Source organism: Mya arenaria, chromosome 1 (genome assembly GCF_026914265.1).
Source record: "Mya arenaria isolate MELC-2E11 chromosome 1, ASM2691426v1".
NCBI lineage: Eukaryota > Metazoa > Mollusca > Bivalvia > Myida > Myidae > Mya > Mya arenaria.
The window spans coordinates 28,052,013-28,072,278 of NC_069122.1; the positions used below are offsets into that span (position 1 = coordinate 28,052,013).

Here is a 20,266-nt window from a genome sequence, read left to right on the forward strand (position 1 = left end):
GATGATATTGTTACGTGTCTTATTTCTGGAATGTTTAGATAACGCCTTCCAAGCTATACTCATTCTCTTTCCATGGCTTCCCACTCAAATGTTCAGATACTATCATTTATTTAAGCCGTTTTTTAATCAAATCCCTTAGCGCCAGCGAATTACACACGAAAGAGAATGATAAATTAATTACTAACCTTAACAGATGATGATGATATGGCTATAGTACGTATCTCTGTTAATAATTAGATACAATATATAACCTCATGGTCAAAGCTTATGTTTTACGCTTGACTGCGTAAACTGCTCTACAAGCTGAAATGAAAAATGCACGCGTTGTTTTATGGAATGAACTCGGGGATACTTCTATTTATACACGCCAGTTCATTATCTGCTTGAAGAGCTATTGCGAACGAACCCCTTGTGAAGTCGAACACACAACACTGGTGCTTGTTTGAAATGAAATTAAAAAGTAAACATACTGTGTTAGTAAAATACAATTTGTTTTATTAACCAAACATAACTCCGACTCTTTTTAACGGGTTGGTAATGAAGTCCAATTTTTCAAGAAACATGAACAAATTTATCGTTTGGACTTTAATTCTGAATAAGATTATATCTTTAATTGGTAGAAACGACAGTTCACAACTTAATCAGATAAAGTCAGATTTGTCAACATTTTTTTTTTTCGATTTGCTATTAAAGAATTGTCAGTTTTACAAATCAAATGTTAATACTCGCTTGCGTCTGCGAATTTCGATTTGTACATAATATATTGCTTGTAATATTATTAAGTATTAGTATGAAGCACTTATTTAAATATGATAATTATTCTTTCTGTACCTTCATCAGACTAAATGCAAGTGAGGAAATCTTAGTTTTAAGCCATTTGCTAAGAACATCAGCGATGATGCAAACTTTCTTGAAAAACAGTTTAGAACCCATATATTTCAAATGGCTTTTCATGTGAGTAATTGCATCATATATTGAAATAGATCAAACATGAGCTTATACAATCATAACATTGAGACAAGATGGAAAAGGCCCAGTACCAAACATGTTAAAACTTGATCTAATTTGGGTCTTATTTTATCCTGTGGCATTAGTGGCATTGCCCTTCCAAAATGATATACGTTGAAGGCATGAGAGAAAAATGTTAGGCTGCACAGGATGAACGAGAGACTGAATTGTCGAAAAAAAGCATTGTGATACCATTTTAGGAAATCGAAGCTCGTTTTAGAATGGTGTGCTCTGATCGTGGTGCTCTTAAACAAGATCAGTGTAAAATTCCGACTGCAAGGTTTATGTCTAAAGTGTTATTGCATTCCGAGACAATCCGTTCAGTAAACTTGCTTTAAATAGATCCCCATTTAACTGATTTTCAATAAAGTTAATCAGTTGTGGGTTGACTGTATCCGTCATTTAAAAGGTATATTAAAAATCAGTAGAAGACATGAATGCTTTTTTGTACAGTTTATGTAAATATAATTGGTTTTTGATGGTTTGCCACGATTAGAAAAAGTTTTCCGTAAGGCCTGAATATATATCGGTTCTCTCTGATTTATTTCATTCGCGTATCTCAGACCCGCAATAAATGACAGACAATGTTGTCATACGAGTTAAGCAATACGATGCGTTGACATGGAATTCTCTGAAGATGGAATAATTATGATATATAAAAGTCTGAATACGAACATTGCAAAGAGAATGGTCAAATGAGTTGCGGTTGTTTTGAGAATTATGATTGTACAATGGAGGATTGTACTCACATAACTTTATTAATTCAGTGTTTGCAATTTATATAAGGTATTTAACAACATATGTTGCCTAACGATTGTAGATTACTTAGGCATTATTCAAGCTGAATATGAAAACGATTGTGTGATGGATAAAGCGAATGCAATGGAAATAAGTATTTTCAAATATTCTTGGTAAGTAAATCCGTTTTGTTATTATTATTATTATCCTTATATAACTGTTATTGGAGGTTTTGCATTTTAAAACCGGTTGACCTCAGTGCTGCCACCGACCATTTTTATTCAGTAATCAAAACATTGTAAGACAAAATGAACTCATTGAGGTTCAATCGGGGGTATACTGTTATAAAATTTAACGATATCGACCATATCTGATCGTATAACTTATGCAACAATTACTCTGCGATGCCTGTCTTCGTAAGTTTATTCGAGTGACATGCATTTATTTCAAACATTTAATCACTCTGCCTTTCTTCTGATTGTGTTTCCACTATCATACACCCGCTCTTAAATTCTTAATATGGACTGTTTTAATTGTTAACTAACATCGTGTAATGTATAGCTCCAGTATTTTGTGCCACCAAGCAGTAAGATTTGAGAGAGGCTTAATTAATATATAACTTCTCAAAGATGGACCTTTAATGTTTTTAAGGTTATATTTTAAACTAATCTCGGCTGTTCTATTTTAGGTCATGTTTCAAAATCTTCTTGGCTAATGTATTTTCGGTCAAGTTTGATCTCATCTTGGCTGATCTATTTGCGGCCATGTTTTGAACTCGTCTTAGCTTATCTATTTTTGACCATAGTTTGAACTCTTCTTGGCTGATCTATTTGGGGTCATTTTATAAACTAATCTTGGCATTTTTTTTCGTCATGTTTTGTACTCATTTTTGCTAAGGAATATTATCTAAATGAAGTTGTCATGCAAGCGCGATAACAAACTAAACTTGAAATAACTTACGCATTTTCAGGAGCAACCAATGTTAACCTGTCTTATTACAATGTGTTCCTTTTACAATGTCGTCTTTATATTGGCGGTAGTAAATCGGTTTGGGGCGGGTGTTGCTGAAAATTGGATCTATACATGAACAGTACTGAAAAATATGCTTTTAAACTAAGTAAAAGCTTATTATAAGATTAAACCTACCGGTTTCAAAAGAGAGAATGAAAGAGTTACAATGTATGGTTGGATTCATCTATCGCGGCATATATATTTTATCGCATATCACTTCTCGAAAGACTGGTCGTGGCGGGATGTCCTTGTTTAACATAAGGAGTATTTGTAACTTTGAAGTTTTATTCTCGAAAAGTATTTGTCCATCGTGTTGAGATTTGTGACTGGGTTTGTCAAAACTCTTAACCCTACTAGAAACTTAACCTTTTTGTAAAAACATTAAACATTTTTACGTTGTTAAACGAACATTTCTATCATTTGATATCATTTGAGCAAGTCTTTGAAAATACCCGTAACGATGAAAGGACATCAGAATAAAAAAATAAATCATATTTCTTATATAGTTGTCGTAACTGTGACTGATTTTCCTCCCAACTTTGTCCTTGTCATTTTGTTGTATGAATATGTCACTTGTCCACTTATTACAACCAAATACCTTAAATTATGCCCAAATTTTATATAACTACATGGAAAAACAGATGGTGCCCGTTGTTTCGAACTCCTAGGAAACGGAAAAAATCCACGAGCCTCAGAAAATTCGTGCCAAACTTAAATGTTTACATTCAGTATAAAGAAATCTGTCTTTTAAATCCAGTTCCATCCAACGAAAAAATTCGAGCCAACAGGGTTTGACTGTAGAAAAACCATGATGGTGAACAGTATTATTCACTTCTACAGTGTCAAAATCTCAAATATGTGTTTTTTTTATATATATTAATATGTATTCTTTCAACCATTAAAGAATGATCGAATACTATCATTTCTTTCTGTCCTGTATTTATAATTTTTAAAGGTTGGAAAAAAACATTTCAATATAAATGTAAAAGCATCTTTGAGAACCTGATATTAAAGATGTAAAGCATACTGTTGAGTTAGTTTTGCGGCGTTTTCAAGAGACTGGTCTAAGTATATTCAATATCATGTAAGATTATAAGTATCATCCATGGCCGAGAGTGTATGATAGGTTCATCCAAATCCGAGCGTAGAGTGTTTTGCGGACACGAGGTTTAACGAGTTTCCGCCAAACACTCTGCGCGAGGGTTGGGATGAACCTACCTTACACGAGCGGCTATGGTAGATGCTTTTTCTCCAACCTCAGTTAAACAAAATAGAATAAAAATGTATTTCCTTGCTGGAACTCATTTGTACGTAGTGAAAATAAATGCGTATAGATATGTGATAATTCGTGATTGTCATGGGTATGCGCGCAGTGATTCAGATAAGGTTTATAGCCAAATCGTTCTTTAAACAGTTCTTAAGAGAGTGCAGCATTATTTCTTGAACGGAGCGTGAAAAAAAAAATATGGTGCCATTTGAAGCAACAAATAATAAATTAGGATTTTAAATATTGCCACAAGACAAGGTTTCCATGATGCAACAGACGACGGTCTTCAACAAGGGAGGTAATTGTGTGATGTCAATAAAGAAAGGAGTTCCATACGGGTACTTGTTTTATCTTTGTCCTTGGACTTGGCCATAGGCAATTTAAATCGCGGGATTTTTTTGTGGACTAATTATTGGACTTAATTAATCAGTTGTTTTGTTTTATGTGTCACTGCTTCTGTCAAGAACATACCGCAATCAGAAACCTACAAAAATGACAAAAAAAATGTTTAAAGAAACTAGAACCTTATTATTGCGCAATGGAAACTTAAAGGAAAACCCAGTAGTCAAAGTAACACTCTTATTAAAAACCCATACATACACATGTATTATTAACATCAATTTTGAGTGATAAACATTTAGATAATGCCTTCAAGGAACATGTAAATTGCCGATAACAATATTGTAACCGTGTATTAAATATCAGAAAACGCAATAGTATCAAATGATTGATTAGGGCTAAAAGATTTACTTATGTGATCTACCATCGTCTCATACGGTAGACATACCGTGTTATCTTCACCTTTCTTTCAAATTAAACTGGGTACCCTTCTTAAAACTAATGTTTTCGACATTTATTCATCCTTGTTAGTATATTAATACAATTGCATTAATTGTGGTAAATCTTATTTGGGAGTAAGAGTGCATACGAATGTCCTGTTTATAGTCATGTTAAGGGCTTATGGTCTTACATGCACTAAATGATTGACACACAACCTTACTTAAGCGCTGGACATCATAATATATGTGTTCATAAATGGTTTGGTTATCGCATTGGATTGGTCAGCGAACATACGAGTTTACTTCGGATGGGGTAAGGGGGAACTAGTTTAAGGAAAACCAACCTTACAACTTTCCAAACGTGTATCAATAATAGCCATATTCAAATATTTACACCTCGATTTCCATTCCTTAAATCAACTGCCTTTCGGCAATTGCGTTCATCAATCGCAACATCTTCGGATATGTTCGGATCGCAATATCGCAATTCATCGCATAACAATATACATGAAAACTATTGATCTTGATATTGTTTGTATTGTGTCAGCAGGTCCCGTAAAACATAAATCAACATTTTTAAAAGTGTTAATTTATTATATTTCAAATGTACGAGTACTGTTGCTATAAGTGTTTCAATTTTACGTTTTAAAGTGATTTCAAGTGGTTGATCTTTTCCCGCGTTATTGTGACGTCAGTTGAAAAAATGTTTCCGGTTACAGTCGGGTCGTTCTATTTACAGAATGGGTAAGAACGGATTACTGAAAGGTTTTCTTAAATGAAATGAAGTATTTTTTTAACAATTCTTTAATGAAATAATGATCTATTGGTGTAAATATAAGGAATGAATTGCGGGGTTGATGTCATTATCGGGGATATGAACGCAATTGAGTTGGTCAAAATACGCGTGGAGTCCTTCGGACTCCACACACATTGACCAGCCCAATTGCGTTCATACCCCGATAATGACATCAACCCCGCAATTCATTCCTTAAATAGAATACCGCTTTGACTGGTGCTTTTGGGGCCTTGCCGCCCTGTTAAGGAACAGTCATAGCAAGTCTGCTATTTTCAAAGTTGAGGGGCATAAGCAGTCATACCGATTTTAGTTGTGGGGTAGTCTTATCGAGATTGTTTAATGATATTCATAGTTGAGGGGCAGCCATACATAGACTGCTATCATAAGAGTTTAGTTGAAGCGAGATTGTTATCACGTTTAATGTGTACAGATTGCCTTGCTATGAATTAAGTCTTGTACCGGGCTTTATGGCAGACCATAATATTCTTTACGACTACAAAGCTATGTGATGACGTAAAACCAAACCAATGAAACAGTTCGACGTGGAAACGCCATAAATACGATAGGAATAGTTATCACATCCGCCATTCTGCTATAACTTTTAAATACACGCTGCATGTTCAAGGTCGCAGTCGTAAGATCAAATGAAGTTCTCCTGGAATTGTAACTTTCTAGGAAATACTGAGTATTGCATGTTTACTCCCCAGTACGACCGACTGCCAATTTAATGAATTATTGCTTTAAGCCTTTTGGGAAATGCAACGTTTATTAATTCAATAAATCTTACGAATTTGCCTTAAAATATTGTTTTTCTATTGTTATCCCGTCACTCCGGCCCGGTACATTTTCTTTTCGTAATTTATCAGTTTCAATGCTCGTGATATATGGATTGTTATCTCAGATAAATATTGGTTTAAACAATCCGGCTTGCAAGAGCTTATGCTAGTTGGATTTTTTTTCCTCGAGTGCGGCTTGGGTGTAACCGTATTTTTGCTCGCACACGGACAAGGCCCATTCGTCATGTGTTCCGATAAGATTGTTAGTCATATTAGGTTTTTGGAGCATAGACTTATTAGTGCACAAACGGAATGTTATCTTGGTTTGAGCCACTATGGTTCTTTAACGTGCACTAGTGCACCCCTATTTAACGTCATTGTGTTTCAAACCTTCACGCAAAAAGGCTTTAGACATGGCTGGAATCAAACGAAAGACAACTTAACGCTGTCCCTGTATGGCCGAGATTAACCATTATACAAACAGCAAGTACATTGACCGGGCTAGGTTTAGGTTAAAACAAGGTTAAGGACAGTTGATAAAAATGCAATTTAGTGTCATTTAGAAAAATTTCGATATATTTGTTGAGTTAAATTAGTTGAAAATAATATGAACATTTATATGAATCATGTTTGTAGGTTCCTCTCTTTGCTAAAACATCGCTATTTTTCCGGCTATCGCCATCCCCATTCTTTAGAAATGAACAAAACACTTCATTCAGCAAGATAACTTGATAACGTTTTACGCATAATCACATGCATAAAAGGGTTGATGTGAAGAGATTATTTGAGATCATTAGACATTTTATAGACGCACTCGATATGTATCGATGTACTCTGATTCAGTTGATTGCATAATAGCGAACCAACTGGCATAATAGGCCGTTCAATAGTGTCACCCCGCGTACTCTCCTGACATAATTCTTAAAGGGACTCGCTCGTGGTTTGTAAAATGGACTTTTTACAAAATTCATACTACGAAACAAAGTGTGGCAAATCGTTAAGAGTGTCAACTATAAGATACTAACTGCTGGAACCCTTTAATAAATTATAAAAGTCGTTAAAATATTGTCTTTCAAAACCACAATTTTGAGTACCCTAAGAGAGTCATTTCAGCAAATTATTGAAGCGTAATTGGTTGATAAATATTATCAAGTGATGTTTCCAATGTATTCCAAAGGTTAAATATACATCAGCCATTGTATCAGTCCTTGTGACCGAGTGATGAAGACGTCAGTGTTTATTGTTTGTTTTTCTTAACCAGCGAGGTTTCGCTCATCACTACAACTAAAATATAAATAAAAAATACTTCAATTGTATTTTTATGCAATTTTGCATTTAACGAGTAAAGAATAATTAAAAAAAGTAGCGAATCTCTTTAAGAGGTTTAAACATCAAACATTATAGAACCAGACGAGAAAGAACCGCTACACTGTGGTTTAGAGTCGAGAGTTCATCAATACTTGTTTAATATCTTATGCAACGCATTAAAGGACTTCTGTTACTCTTGCCATATAACTTATTCGGTCAAATAGAGTAGAGTTACAAAAGCATGGCCGGTATTCATAAAATATCTTTAGTCTTTTCTTAACGTTAGTCGATTTCCTTAAATTTTCATAGTCACATTTAAAGAAAGGAAGAGGTGCTATCAACGTAAAGGTCTTACAAATGCATAGACATTATATGTTCTAAATGGCTGTTTCCCATTGCGAAAAAGGGGTCCATTTTCTCCCAAAATCCATAACAGTTTCTCAATTTGATAAATACAGACTCCTTTAATGATTTAAAAAAAAAAATCTTATAAAATAAACAAAGTGTTGACAAGACAAGCTCTTTTACAGCATAGAGTTCGCAAAAAAAGTAAATTATGTATATCTGCATTTATATTAGCTATTTAGGCATGATTTTTTTTATTTTTTCCAAAGGCATTGTTTTCCAAATTTGGAAGGCACAGGCGTTGAAAAAAAATCCAAAATAAATCACAAACAGGTAACCATAGGTAAAGATAACCAATGCATTCGATAAAATATACAGCGTAAATGAGTCTTCATTCGAGCGATTCAAAACCTCTCACAATTCCTAACTATAAGAAACGTTTGTTGTACGAAAATGTCATAAAGTCAAATATGCCCATTAAATAGAATAATAAATATAGATCCATGAATTATAAACATAATTAGCCTTGTTGTTCAATTCAAAGCTACGTGGCTACAACTTTTCAAGTTATAAATCGCCAAAACTTCGCTCACATAATTTTCTTTGTATACAAATCACATGCTTTTTTGTTTTGTTTTGATCATTAAAGTCACATCAGTTAAACATAATAATGCATAAAATATTTTTATTTTTTTTGGAATCAACCTATTATGTGACTCTTTACCAAGAATTAGTTACAATTATGTTTTGGCAGGGAAATTACAGCAAGAGATATATTACAAAATGGGTTCATATATGCTTTGGTCTCTCTTTATCAAAAGCTTGTTTTACAGCGCGGTAATTGAAGTTCAATATTGTCACTGGTATGAGAAATCAATGGAACATTTTTTCCATCGGATAATGCGAGGAAGAGTCGCACTAATAAGACTAACACTAATAGCTAGACAACGGAATTTAGTATCCATCTGGCATATTTACGCTTTGATTTGATATAGGAATGTTGTTACGCTTCACGGGAGTGTAATCGTATAAGGGTTTTTTTAAGATAACTTCTACAGGCTTACACACACAGTCTGTTACCAAAGACATGTGCATTTATAAACATCTAGACAGTATGTCGCCACTCTTAATACGCTAATTGAATTATGGAAAACTGATACAAGTATCCTGATGGAATGAAGTTGGATAATAATAAGAAGATGTGTGTTTTATAAGGAGGAATATTCATACACTATTATATCATGTAAGTTATATGTTGTAGGCAATAGACATTTTATTAATTTAAAATCTTAAAACTATTTTAATGTTATATGTGCTGCTTAAATGATAATAGTGTTTGACAATTTATAATAAAACCTTATACTCATTTCACTTTAATTTACGATTCTTCAAACTTCAACAAAGTTTGGTTGTGAGTTTTGTTCAAGAAACGCGTTTTAGATCTCGTTACAGAAAAAAACATGTGATTGTTAATATGTCCTTGAAGCATACATTTTTCCAACGCTGGATGTGATATTTTACATGTAAAAGAAATGTCACTTTATTAAAGCTTGACTTTCACAGATTGATTGTTTTGACAACTTGTTTACTTTTGTCTTGGAATGGGCCATTTTTGCGTACATGTCTGGAAACCAGTGATATTAGACTGTTGTCAAAACACAGTTTTCATATATTTACGTTTGCTAACGCTTAAAGAAAATTGAAAATGTCGGCAGTTTACCAAAGAATTGAGATATGTTCCATTGTTAATGATCTTATATAAGTGAATTGAATGCACTGATGACGAAATGAGCTGATTCTGTCGAAACTGTCAATTTGTAAGAGTGCAGCTTTAAACAACAGATGCAACATGTTGCATATGAATTATTGGGAAAAGCTGGTTAGGTCAGTAACACACAAATCAGGGTTGCATTTAAATACATTCTTATTACAGATGAAGTTAATAAAAGGCAATTAAATTGTTTGGAAGAAGTAAAATATGTCCTGGTATTGGCTTACTTAAAAGGTTCGCCTGAATATGCGTGTAGTTGATAGCCGATTTCAAAGTTGAAGACAATGACGCAATAATCCTACATATCTACGAAAACTGTCCAACTAAAACACAACAATGACAGTAGCGGACTGTATTTCCTTTTCGGAAGGATTCATAAATATTGACTTTTTTTAAGGCGAGTCTTAAATCTTCATAGCAAAAACACAGAGAGAAAGAGTTCTATCACGACAAAAACGTCATATTTCATTTCATGTATATTTTACGAAACGTCATGTAGTTGAACACTCGCAAATCGGTTCATGATATAAAATCATATCATTGTGAAATTCCAACTTAAATATTAGGCAATTTGTTCGATGTGAAATCTCACAAGTAAAATGTTGATCTTAAATTTTGGTCAATATTTTGAAGAAAAAGAGTTTCAGAGAAATATGTTAACATGATTTTTCAAACTCAAGCGGCACTCAGACTGACATTTTTGTCATTTCTATTAAATTTTGTCTCAGAATCACCTGATCTATGCCTTAATGTTTGTATATATATGATATCTTACATCGAGCAGAGAATCACCTGATCTATGCCTTAATGTTTGTATATATATGATATCTTACATCGAGCAGATCTCAGTCGTTTAAATAACGTCCGAAAATTATATTATTTTTAAAAATGTTAGTAATTCTTTTAGCCATAAAACATCAATTTTAGACCATAAATATGACAAATTGCGATCTTTTTTTTAACTGCCGTATTATGTCACAGGTTATTAGACATTTACAAAAAAGCCTGATTGCAAAACAAAAAGCACTGTTAATACACTCAATCTGTGAGAGTGCAGCTTTAAGATGTATTCGACTGTTGTATTGCTTGTAATATATTGACGTTATTAAATAACACACAATATCTTGGTTGAAATATTTTTAACAATAGAATATTAATCAAAATATAAAGTAACCAGTAATTATAACTATTCTTTTCACATAATATCCAGAATAAAAAAGTACAGTCGAAACATGCTATGTCGAATAACGTTATCTCGATGTTCTGGTTGTGTCAATCTTTTTTTCGACTGAGTTAGGTTTTGTTAAACAGTTGTTTTTTTTCGGTTATATCGAAAGTTCATTATCTCTAAGTTTCTTTCTTAGGTCCCAATTACTTCGACATAGCGAGTTTTTACTATATGCTCATTGGAGTAAATACTTGAGACTGTTTGGCAAAGAAGAGTCGGTTCATAAACTAGTGTCATATATATTTATTCAATATATATTAAGTTCTTGACGAACTTGTATTAGGTAGTATAGTAATTTATTTTCTAGTCCTTCGGGATCATTTCATATAACCAAGTAATTATGGAAAGTAGAGTCCCGAATTGACTGCAGCCTTTATGGTGTTCACAATCATTTTGCATTTACTATTTCTGTCAGGGAAGGGTGATGTCGAGACTGTTGTTATCACCCTTTTGGTATTTAAGACGCGCACAATAAAGGTTGATGCAAAACTGTTGTTGTTTTTTTTATCTTTAATGCAATACTGTGTTTAGCTCATTTAATTTTAATGATATAAACTTAAATTTTATTACTTAGGTTCAGATAATACAAGCAGCCTTTATTTATGTGATTTTAATTAACTACAGTGGCCACAGAATCCCCCCCCCCCCAAAAAAAAACAAAAAAAACAACAACAACAAACAATAAATAAATAAACATATATTTTTTATCTTTATATAAATCTGTACCTAAATCATATCCTTTTTTCTATCAGTAAAGCGAAATGATTAAAAACACGATAATGCATTAAAATAAACATTTGTTGACGTCAGTCGATAGTGTGCGCCTTTAAAGTTGTGCAACGAAAGAATTTCTCGTCTTTAGTAGATCTATAAGTAATTCTAGAATAGGTTGATTTATTAAATAAGAGCATTTTATTTCCTTTTTGATTTCAATAGATTTAGTGTACACGAGGGATTAAACGAGCAAAGCAAATTTTGATCTTGAATCAGCATTCGTTTGGTCTGTGTTATGTCGACTTCGGTATAAAACGTGCACGCTAGCGTTAAAAATCCTCCAAGGTTACATTTTATGTCAATATCGGAGAAAAAAATCTAAATAAGCTCAAAATGCAACGTTTCGGACTTAAAAAAACCTGGCAACATTTAAACCATTTAAATTTCTGTTCGTTTTGTATAAATGATGGTTGCCTTGCATTAAATGCATTGACAGAGTCGTCTGACTTATGCATTGAGTGATTGCTTCTTAAATTCACACCGCATGTTCAACATTGCAGCCGTGTTTTTTTCCTGGAATTACAGCTTTTTAGGGAATACAGATTATTCCATTTAAGCTTAATGTGTGATGAAATGCCACTTGAAATGGGTTAATGCCGTAAGCGTAATTTGAAATTGGGGAAAAACATGCAACGGTCGTTTATTACAAGCATATTTATGGAAGTTGTAACATTTTGTATTTATCTTGAATAGTCTTTTAAACGATATCTTGTAATATTGTCGCTTCCAGGTTGACAAAAACACGTTTTGCTTAATTTTCTAACACATAAAAGGTTTGTAATTTGTATTGAAAATTAAATGTAAACCAATCCTTAAGCGTTCGTGCCACAATTGACAAAGTATTTGTCAAATTAGTAATACAGATTGTCGTTTGTTTGAAGCTCACATTATAACTGCTAACTGTATTCCTCAATTGGATTGTCATTTATAATAGAATGCGCAATACCTCCCAGTCAGTGACCAATTTCTGGAACAAGTAAATAGAGCATTGCCTATATAAACCCACGTTAAAGAATGGTTAATGGAATTCACATTTCCTTTTATGACCTGTCTGTTTACTCAGCGTTCCCATGCTGGCATTGAGTGTCTCAAAGTAAATAAGATTATCCGGTATATTACCAGCTATCTGAAAAACAAAGGTGATGTTCTGTACAATTTGTGCTACGATATAAAATATGGCGTGCCATAATACATAAATACTTCCTGTCATAGCGCTCTAGTGAGATGTGGACTTAAATACATGGAGTCAAAAATATCATTCAGTATATCATTAGCTTGAAAGTTTTGCGATAAGAATGGTTAAGATTTTGTCGTAGTCATGATGTCCTATGTTCAAAGACTTCAAATTTGGAAGTAAAAAGGAAATGAAAAAAAAACGCTCACAGGATATTCACATTAATTTTTACAAATGTTCCGAAAGACAATGGTCACCTTTGTAGCAAAACCATAGACTGTAGCATTTAATAAAGAGCATTTTCATACGCATGTTGTACCTCCGGGAAATGGTCAAACCCAATGAATACCATTATAAAACGCCCTCAATGTGATATGATGTATCATGTTGTGTTCTTTTTTCAGGTGTACTGTCTTTCTTACTTTGTTATACAAATGAAACATACGATAAAACATTCATGAACATGTTCGTAACTACATGATGTTCACACAATGAAAGCAATATGGACCTCGGCTAATCTCTCGGTCATTATGCTAACACTGGTAATGTAAAGAATCACATGTTTTAATTTGGCGGCTCGTCGGTGATTAAAATATTAAAATCAGCGTCAAATACATTTAACCGTAAAGAAATCAATCATAATCAATGTTTGTTTGTTAAGTTCCGAGGAACTCCAAAGATACTGCGTACATCGGAATATGAATGCATTTGAAATAATATTTGTTAATATATGTGTATGTTAAAGTTCAATTTTTGTGAACTATTGAAAGAAGAGCGGCAGAGGTAGCTCGCTATTTTTTCTGCAGACGGTTAAAATCGGACTCTTGCAGATTTTGGGTTTATTGGTGCTTTCGTCCGAATCGATCTAGTACGTAAACTTTCTGAAAGAGAAAATTTCTAAAATTCTCGATTGTCATTGCGCCGGCACACAAAAATGCAAACACCAGGAAAGCGCAGCTGGAGTGTTTATATAATGCGCTATCATACATGTTTTTCAATTCCTCCCTATAAAAATATATCTAAACGGGCACAAAATAGGTTCTTGTCTATTTATTTAATTATTTAGAGTGAATGCATTATTATGTTTAACTTATTTGACTTTAATGATCAAACCTCAAAAAGGATATGATTCATGAACAGATGAAAACAATATAAGCCTTTATAGATGCTATTTTTATTAAACGCAACGTGGTAAATTTCCCAGTTAAAAGTCGCCAAAATATCGCTGATATATTTTTATCTGTACACAAATCATATGCTCCTTTTGTTTTGTTTTTATAATTAAAGTCAAGTAAATTTAGCATAATAATGAATTTAAAAAAAAAACAGTTTAAATCCACCTATATTGTGCTCCATTTACAAGAAGAATCATTTGAAATTACGTTATGGTAGGAAACATACAGCGAGAGATTTATTACAAGATTGGTTCATATAAGCTTCGGTCTCATTATATCAAAAGCTTGTTTCACAGCGCAGTAATTGAAGCTCAATGTTGTTACTGGTATGAGGATATTGAACAGTTTATATATCGGATAATAAGAGGAAGAGTAGCACTAATACGACTAGAACTAATAGATTGGAAACGGAATTTAGTATCTTGCAAATTTACTCCTTTCTTGGATCATATAAGAAGGTTGTTACGCTTCGTGGAAGTGTAATTGTATTAGGTCTTTTTAAGACAACTTTCTTAAGCTTCCATACACAGCCTGTTACGATATCTTGTAATATTGTCTCTTCCAGGTTGACAAAAACAAGTTTTGATTAATTTTTTAACCCATAAAAGGTTTGTAATTTGTATTGAAAATGAAATGTAAGCCAATCCTAAAGTGTTCGTGCCACAATTGACAAAGTATTTGTCAAATTAGTAATACAGATTGTCGTGTCTTTGACGCTTACGTTACAACTGCTGATTGTATTCCTCAATTGGTTTGTCATTTATAATAGAATGCGCAATACCTCCCAGTCAGTGACCAATTTCTGAAACAAGTAAATAGAGCATTGCCTATATAAACCCACGTAATAGAATGGTTAATGGAATTCACATTTCCTTTTATGATCTGTCTGTTTACTCAGCGTTCCCATGCTGGCATTGGGTGTCTCAAAGTAAATAAGATTATCCGGTATATTACCAGCTATCTGAAAAACAAAGGTGATGTTCTGTACAATTTGTGCTACGATATAAAATATGGCGTGCCATAATACATAAATACTTCCTATTATAGCGATTAAATCAACATCAGGGAGTTTTCACACGCACGTTGTACCATCGGGAGATGGTCAAAGTAGCCAAACCCAATGAATGCCATTATAAAAACACCCCCAATGTGATATGATGTATCATGTTCTGTAGTTTATCAGGTTGACTATCTTTTTGTACTTCGTAATACAAATGAAAGTTAAGATAAAACATTCATGAACATGCTCGTAACTTCATATGATGATGATGTTTACAAGTTGAAGCCATATGGACCGCGGCTTATCCCTCGGTCAATATGCTTACACTGGTAAAATATAGCATCGCATATTTAAGTATTGCGGCTCATCGGTGTAAAAACATTCGTCCAGTGCACGAACTTCTGTGATTTTAGGCAAAATTGATTTGGGATAATCAATTTCAAACTCTTGAGAATAACGCTTTCGGAGATAAATCAACAGCGGCATCGTCATTTATGTCACCTGTTTCATCGACGTCACATTCATTTTAACGTAACAAAATCAAAATCCTAAACTAAGTTTGATTGTTAAGATCAGGGATATTCCGTAGAAACTGCGTTCATCGGAAAATGAATGCTTTGAAATAATTTTCGTTCATCTAATGGTATATTCAATTTTTGTGATCTATAGAAAATATATTGGCCGCTTTTTTCCGTGGAGGGGTAAAATCGGACTTGTTAAATTTGCTGCTTGTTGGTTCATTTGTCCGAATCGGTCTACGTTAAATTTATAAAACAGAAAATTTCAAAAATCCTCTTATTATCTTTGTCCCGCCACACAAAAATGCAAAACAAGTCAAATAAGTTAAACATAATTATTGTGTTTTTTTTTTTTTAGAATTAACCTTAATTTGCCGCTTTAACTAGAACAGTTGTTTTAAATCATGTTTTAGCTGGGGAGATAGAGCGAGAGATATATTACAAAATGGGTTCATATATGCTTTGGTCTCTCTTTATCAAAAGCTTGTTTTACAGCGCGGTAATTGAAGTTCAATGTTGTCACTGGTATGAGAAATAAATGGAACATTTTGTCCATCGGATAATGCGAGGAAGGGTCGCACTAATAAGACTGAAACTAATAGCTTGACAACAGACTTTAGTATCTGGCAGATATGGCAGACAAATGGTTTTCTTGGATCATATGAGAAAGTTGTTACGCATCACGGAAGTGTAATCGTATTAGGTCTTTTTAAGACAACTTCTTTAAGCTTCCATACACAGTCGGTTACCAAAGACATGTGTATTTATAAACATCTTGACAATATGTCGCCACTCTCAATGCGCTAATTGAATTACGAATTGAAACTGATACAAGTATCCTGATGGAATAAAGTTAGGTGGAAATAAGAAAATGTGCGTGTTGTAAAAGGAGGAAAATTCATACACTGTTAAATCATGTAAGTTATATGTTGTAGGCAATAGCCATTTATTTTATTTTAAATCTTACAACCTTTTTTAAGCTTATATGTGCTGCTTTAATGATAGTGTTCGATAATTTATAATAAACCCTTATACTCATTTAACATTCGTTTACGATCATTACATATCAACAAAGTTTTGATTCGATTTTGTCTCAAGGAACATGTTACGGTTTTCGTATACAGTTTATTTATGCATTGCAAAGGCAAGTTATACTTATTTTACCGTTAAAATTACAGTATAAGTATTTGATTGTAAATATGTCCATGTAGCATACATTTTTCCAAAGTATGGTGTGATATTTTACATGTAAAAAGAAATTTCACTGTTATTAAAGCTGCACTCTTACCGATCGATTGTTTTGACAACTTTTTTGGTCTTGAAATGTGCCAAATATTTGCGAAAATGTCGGGAAACTAATAATATAAGACTGCTGGCATATGTTTGAAAATTTATGATTTATGGCTAAACGCGTTGCTTACGCTTAAAAAAATATATGAATTTCTTCTCGGCAGTTAACCAATCATTTGAGAGCTGTTATAGTGTGAGCTATCTTATGTGACTTAATTTAAGGCACTGATGCCAAATGAGCTGCTTCTGAGACAATAAAATTAAAAAGGTCAAAACTGTTAAATTTTTATGACATTCCTTCTTTAAATCGCGGATGAAAACTGTTGCATTTAGATAATTGAAGAAAGTTGGTGAGTTCAGTAACAAACAAATCAGGGTTGCATTTCAATGCATTCTTTTCACATATGAAGTAAAACGAAAAAGGCCATACAGTTTTTTAGAAAAAGTAAAATGTCTGCAGTTATTGACCTACTTAAGAGGTTCGTCAGACTATGAGTGTAGTTGTCATCCGATTTTCAAGTTGACGACAATGCCGAAATAATCCCATACAATTACGAAAACTGTCCTACTTAAATAGCTGAAGACTTTGTTCAAGCAGAATGGTACATGTATATAGACTATCTTAAAAAGCGTCTTGAAGTTTCATTTTAATGTAGAGAACGAGAAAGGTAACTATCAAGACAAAAACGTCTGATTTTATTTCATGTATATTTCATGACACGTCATGTAGTTGTTCACTCACAAATAAGTTCAGCTTGAGATATCTCGCTTGATATGATTGCAACATTCCAACACTGAAATACAATCTGTCTCAAGCTTTACCAAAGAACATCTAGTGTGTGTGAAGAAAAATATCCAAAACGAAACATTGAGATTAAATTTTGGTCAATATTTTCAAGAAACAAAATCAAAGAAAGAAATATGTTATATAATTTCTCAAAATAAGGCTGCGCTCTCGAAAATTAATAGTTTTTACATTTTTGCTTTAAATTTTGTCTCAGAAATAATCTGATTTTGGAACAAATGCCTTTTAGTCAGTGATATAATAAATCATACCGTATTCGATACCGTATGTGTATTGTATTGTTATATATTTTTTGTATTTCGGTTATATCGAATGTTCTTTATCACGAAGTAGTTCCCGAGCTTTTACTGTATACTCATTTAAGTAAATAATTGAGCCTGTTTGGCAGAGAAGGATCATTTCATCATAGAACGTCATGTATATTTATTCAATATATATAATGGTCTTGACGAACATGAATTAGGTATTGTTGCTATTTATTTTCTAGTCCTTCGGGATCATTTTGTATAACCAAGAAATCATGAAAAGAAGAGCCCCGAATTGACTGCAGCTTTTATGTCGTTCATCATCATTTCGCATTCACTATTTCAGTCAGGGTAGGGTGATGCCGAGACCATTTGATATTAAGACTCATAAAAGGTTGTTGTTGTTGTTTTATATTTATTTGTATGTTAATGCATTACCGTCTTTAACTCATTTAACTTGAATGACAAAAACAAAAAGCATATGATTTAGGTACAGATAAAAAGTAAGCCTTTGCAAATGTTTCTGTTATAAATAAACTTCAGTAGCTATAGAATTTCCCGCAAAAATCGCCAAAATACTGCTGATCATCTTTTATTTGTACATTAATCTTATGCTAAAAACTTTCATTACATTCAAATGAGTTCAATACGATAATGCATCAAAATAACCAAACAATTGTTTGCGTCAACCTTTATTGTGCGCCTTTAAATTTGTACACAAGAAATATGTTTCGTCTATAGAGTATGTATAAGGAGTTCTAGAATAGGTTGACGTATATTATAATAGTATATTGTGCTTTAATCTTATGTTCAATTGTATTAGTTTAACACCAATGAATTTATGAGCAAAGCGCAGTTTGTTCTGGAATCAGTCCATAAATATTTTGTGTCAAATAAACTAAGATATAAAACGTGTACACTAGCATATTTAGGTGGGGTGCGAATCGTTTACATTTTATGTAAATTCGAAGTAAACAGTATTTAAATACGCTCCGAATGCAGCATTTCGGAGTTAGTATTGTTAGAATTTTTATTGGGGAGTACCTTAACAAACTTTCCATCATTGTAACATTTCGAAGGGAGGAGCACATGTTAAAAGAATATGCCCATGAATAGCGCCTCCTCTAACGTCAATTCCTGAATCTGCCACCGGTACATGTACAAATCCTTTTTGGGGTACCTGGTGACGCAACATTTACTTATAACTTGTTTGGAATTCATTTTACATGTCTACACTAAATTAATTGACAAAGTCGTCTAACTATGCCTAACTGATTGCTTCTATAAATCACACCGCATGTTCCACGTTGTAGTCGTAAGATCTTATCATGTTTTTTGCTGGAATTACAGCTTTCTAGGGAATTCATATTATTCCATTTAGGCTAAATGTGTGATGAAATGCTATTTGAAATGTGTTGATGTCGTAAGCGTTATTCGAAATGTTAGAAAAACATGTAATGGTATCTTATACCTTACGAGCCAATTTGTAAGTTGTCACATTTTATATTTTTTAAATAGTTTCTCAAACGATATGACGAAATATTATTGCTTCCAAGTTGAGAAAATAAACATTTTACTAAAATTTCTAGCATAAGTAGGGTTCGTAATTTGTACTGAAACTGAATCGTAAGCCAATCCTAACCCGTTTTGCTACAAATGACAAAATATTTGTCAAATTAGTATTACAAATTGTCGTATTTACGAAGCTCACAATATAACTGCTGATTGTATCCCTAGATTGAATTGTCATTTATAATAGAATACGCGATACCTTCCGATCAGTGACCAAATTCTTGGACAAGGAAGAAGAGCATTGTCCTTAAAAACCCAAGTAATAGAATGATGAATGGAATACACATTTTCTTTTATGATCTGTCTGTTTACTCAGTGTTTCCATGTTTGCCTTGAGTGTCTCAAAGTAAATAAGATTATCCGGTATATTACCAGCTATCAGAAAAACAAAGGTGATGTTTTCTACATTTTGTGCTATAATATAAAATATGGCGTGCCATAACTAATAAATACTTCCTGTTCTAGCGTTCTAGTTTGATGTGGACTTATGTAAGTGGAGTCGGAAATATAATTTTAGTTCGTCAGTTGTGCGATAAAAATGGTTGAGATATTGTATAGGCCATGTTATTCTTTATGTAAAAACTTTAAATATAGTCGTAAAAAGGCGCTGAAAAACCGCGCACTGGATATTCACATGAATCTGTACATATGTTCAAAAAGACAATGAATACCTGTGTGGCAAAGCC

At 33.1% G+C, this 20,266-nt stretch overlaps 1 protein-coding gene across 1 annotated transcript in view; it reads left to right on the forward strand.

Moving 5' to 3' along the window:
* The first annotated feature begins 1,783 nt into the window (after window positions 1–1,783).
* The window catches only part of LOC128238007 (PDF receptor-like), an 83,983-nt gene continuing 65,500 nt past the window's right edge, over window positions 1,784–20,266 (forward strand). Inside the window, exon 1 of the mRNA XM_052953580.1 lies at window positions 1,784–1,919. The gene's annotated coding sequence lies outside the window, so the exon portion shown is untranslated. The remainder of the gene's footprint in view (window positions 1,920–20,266) is intronic.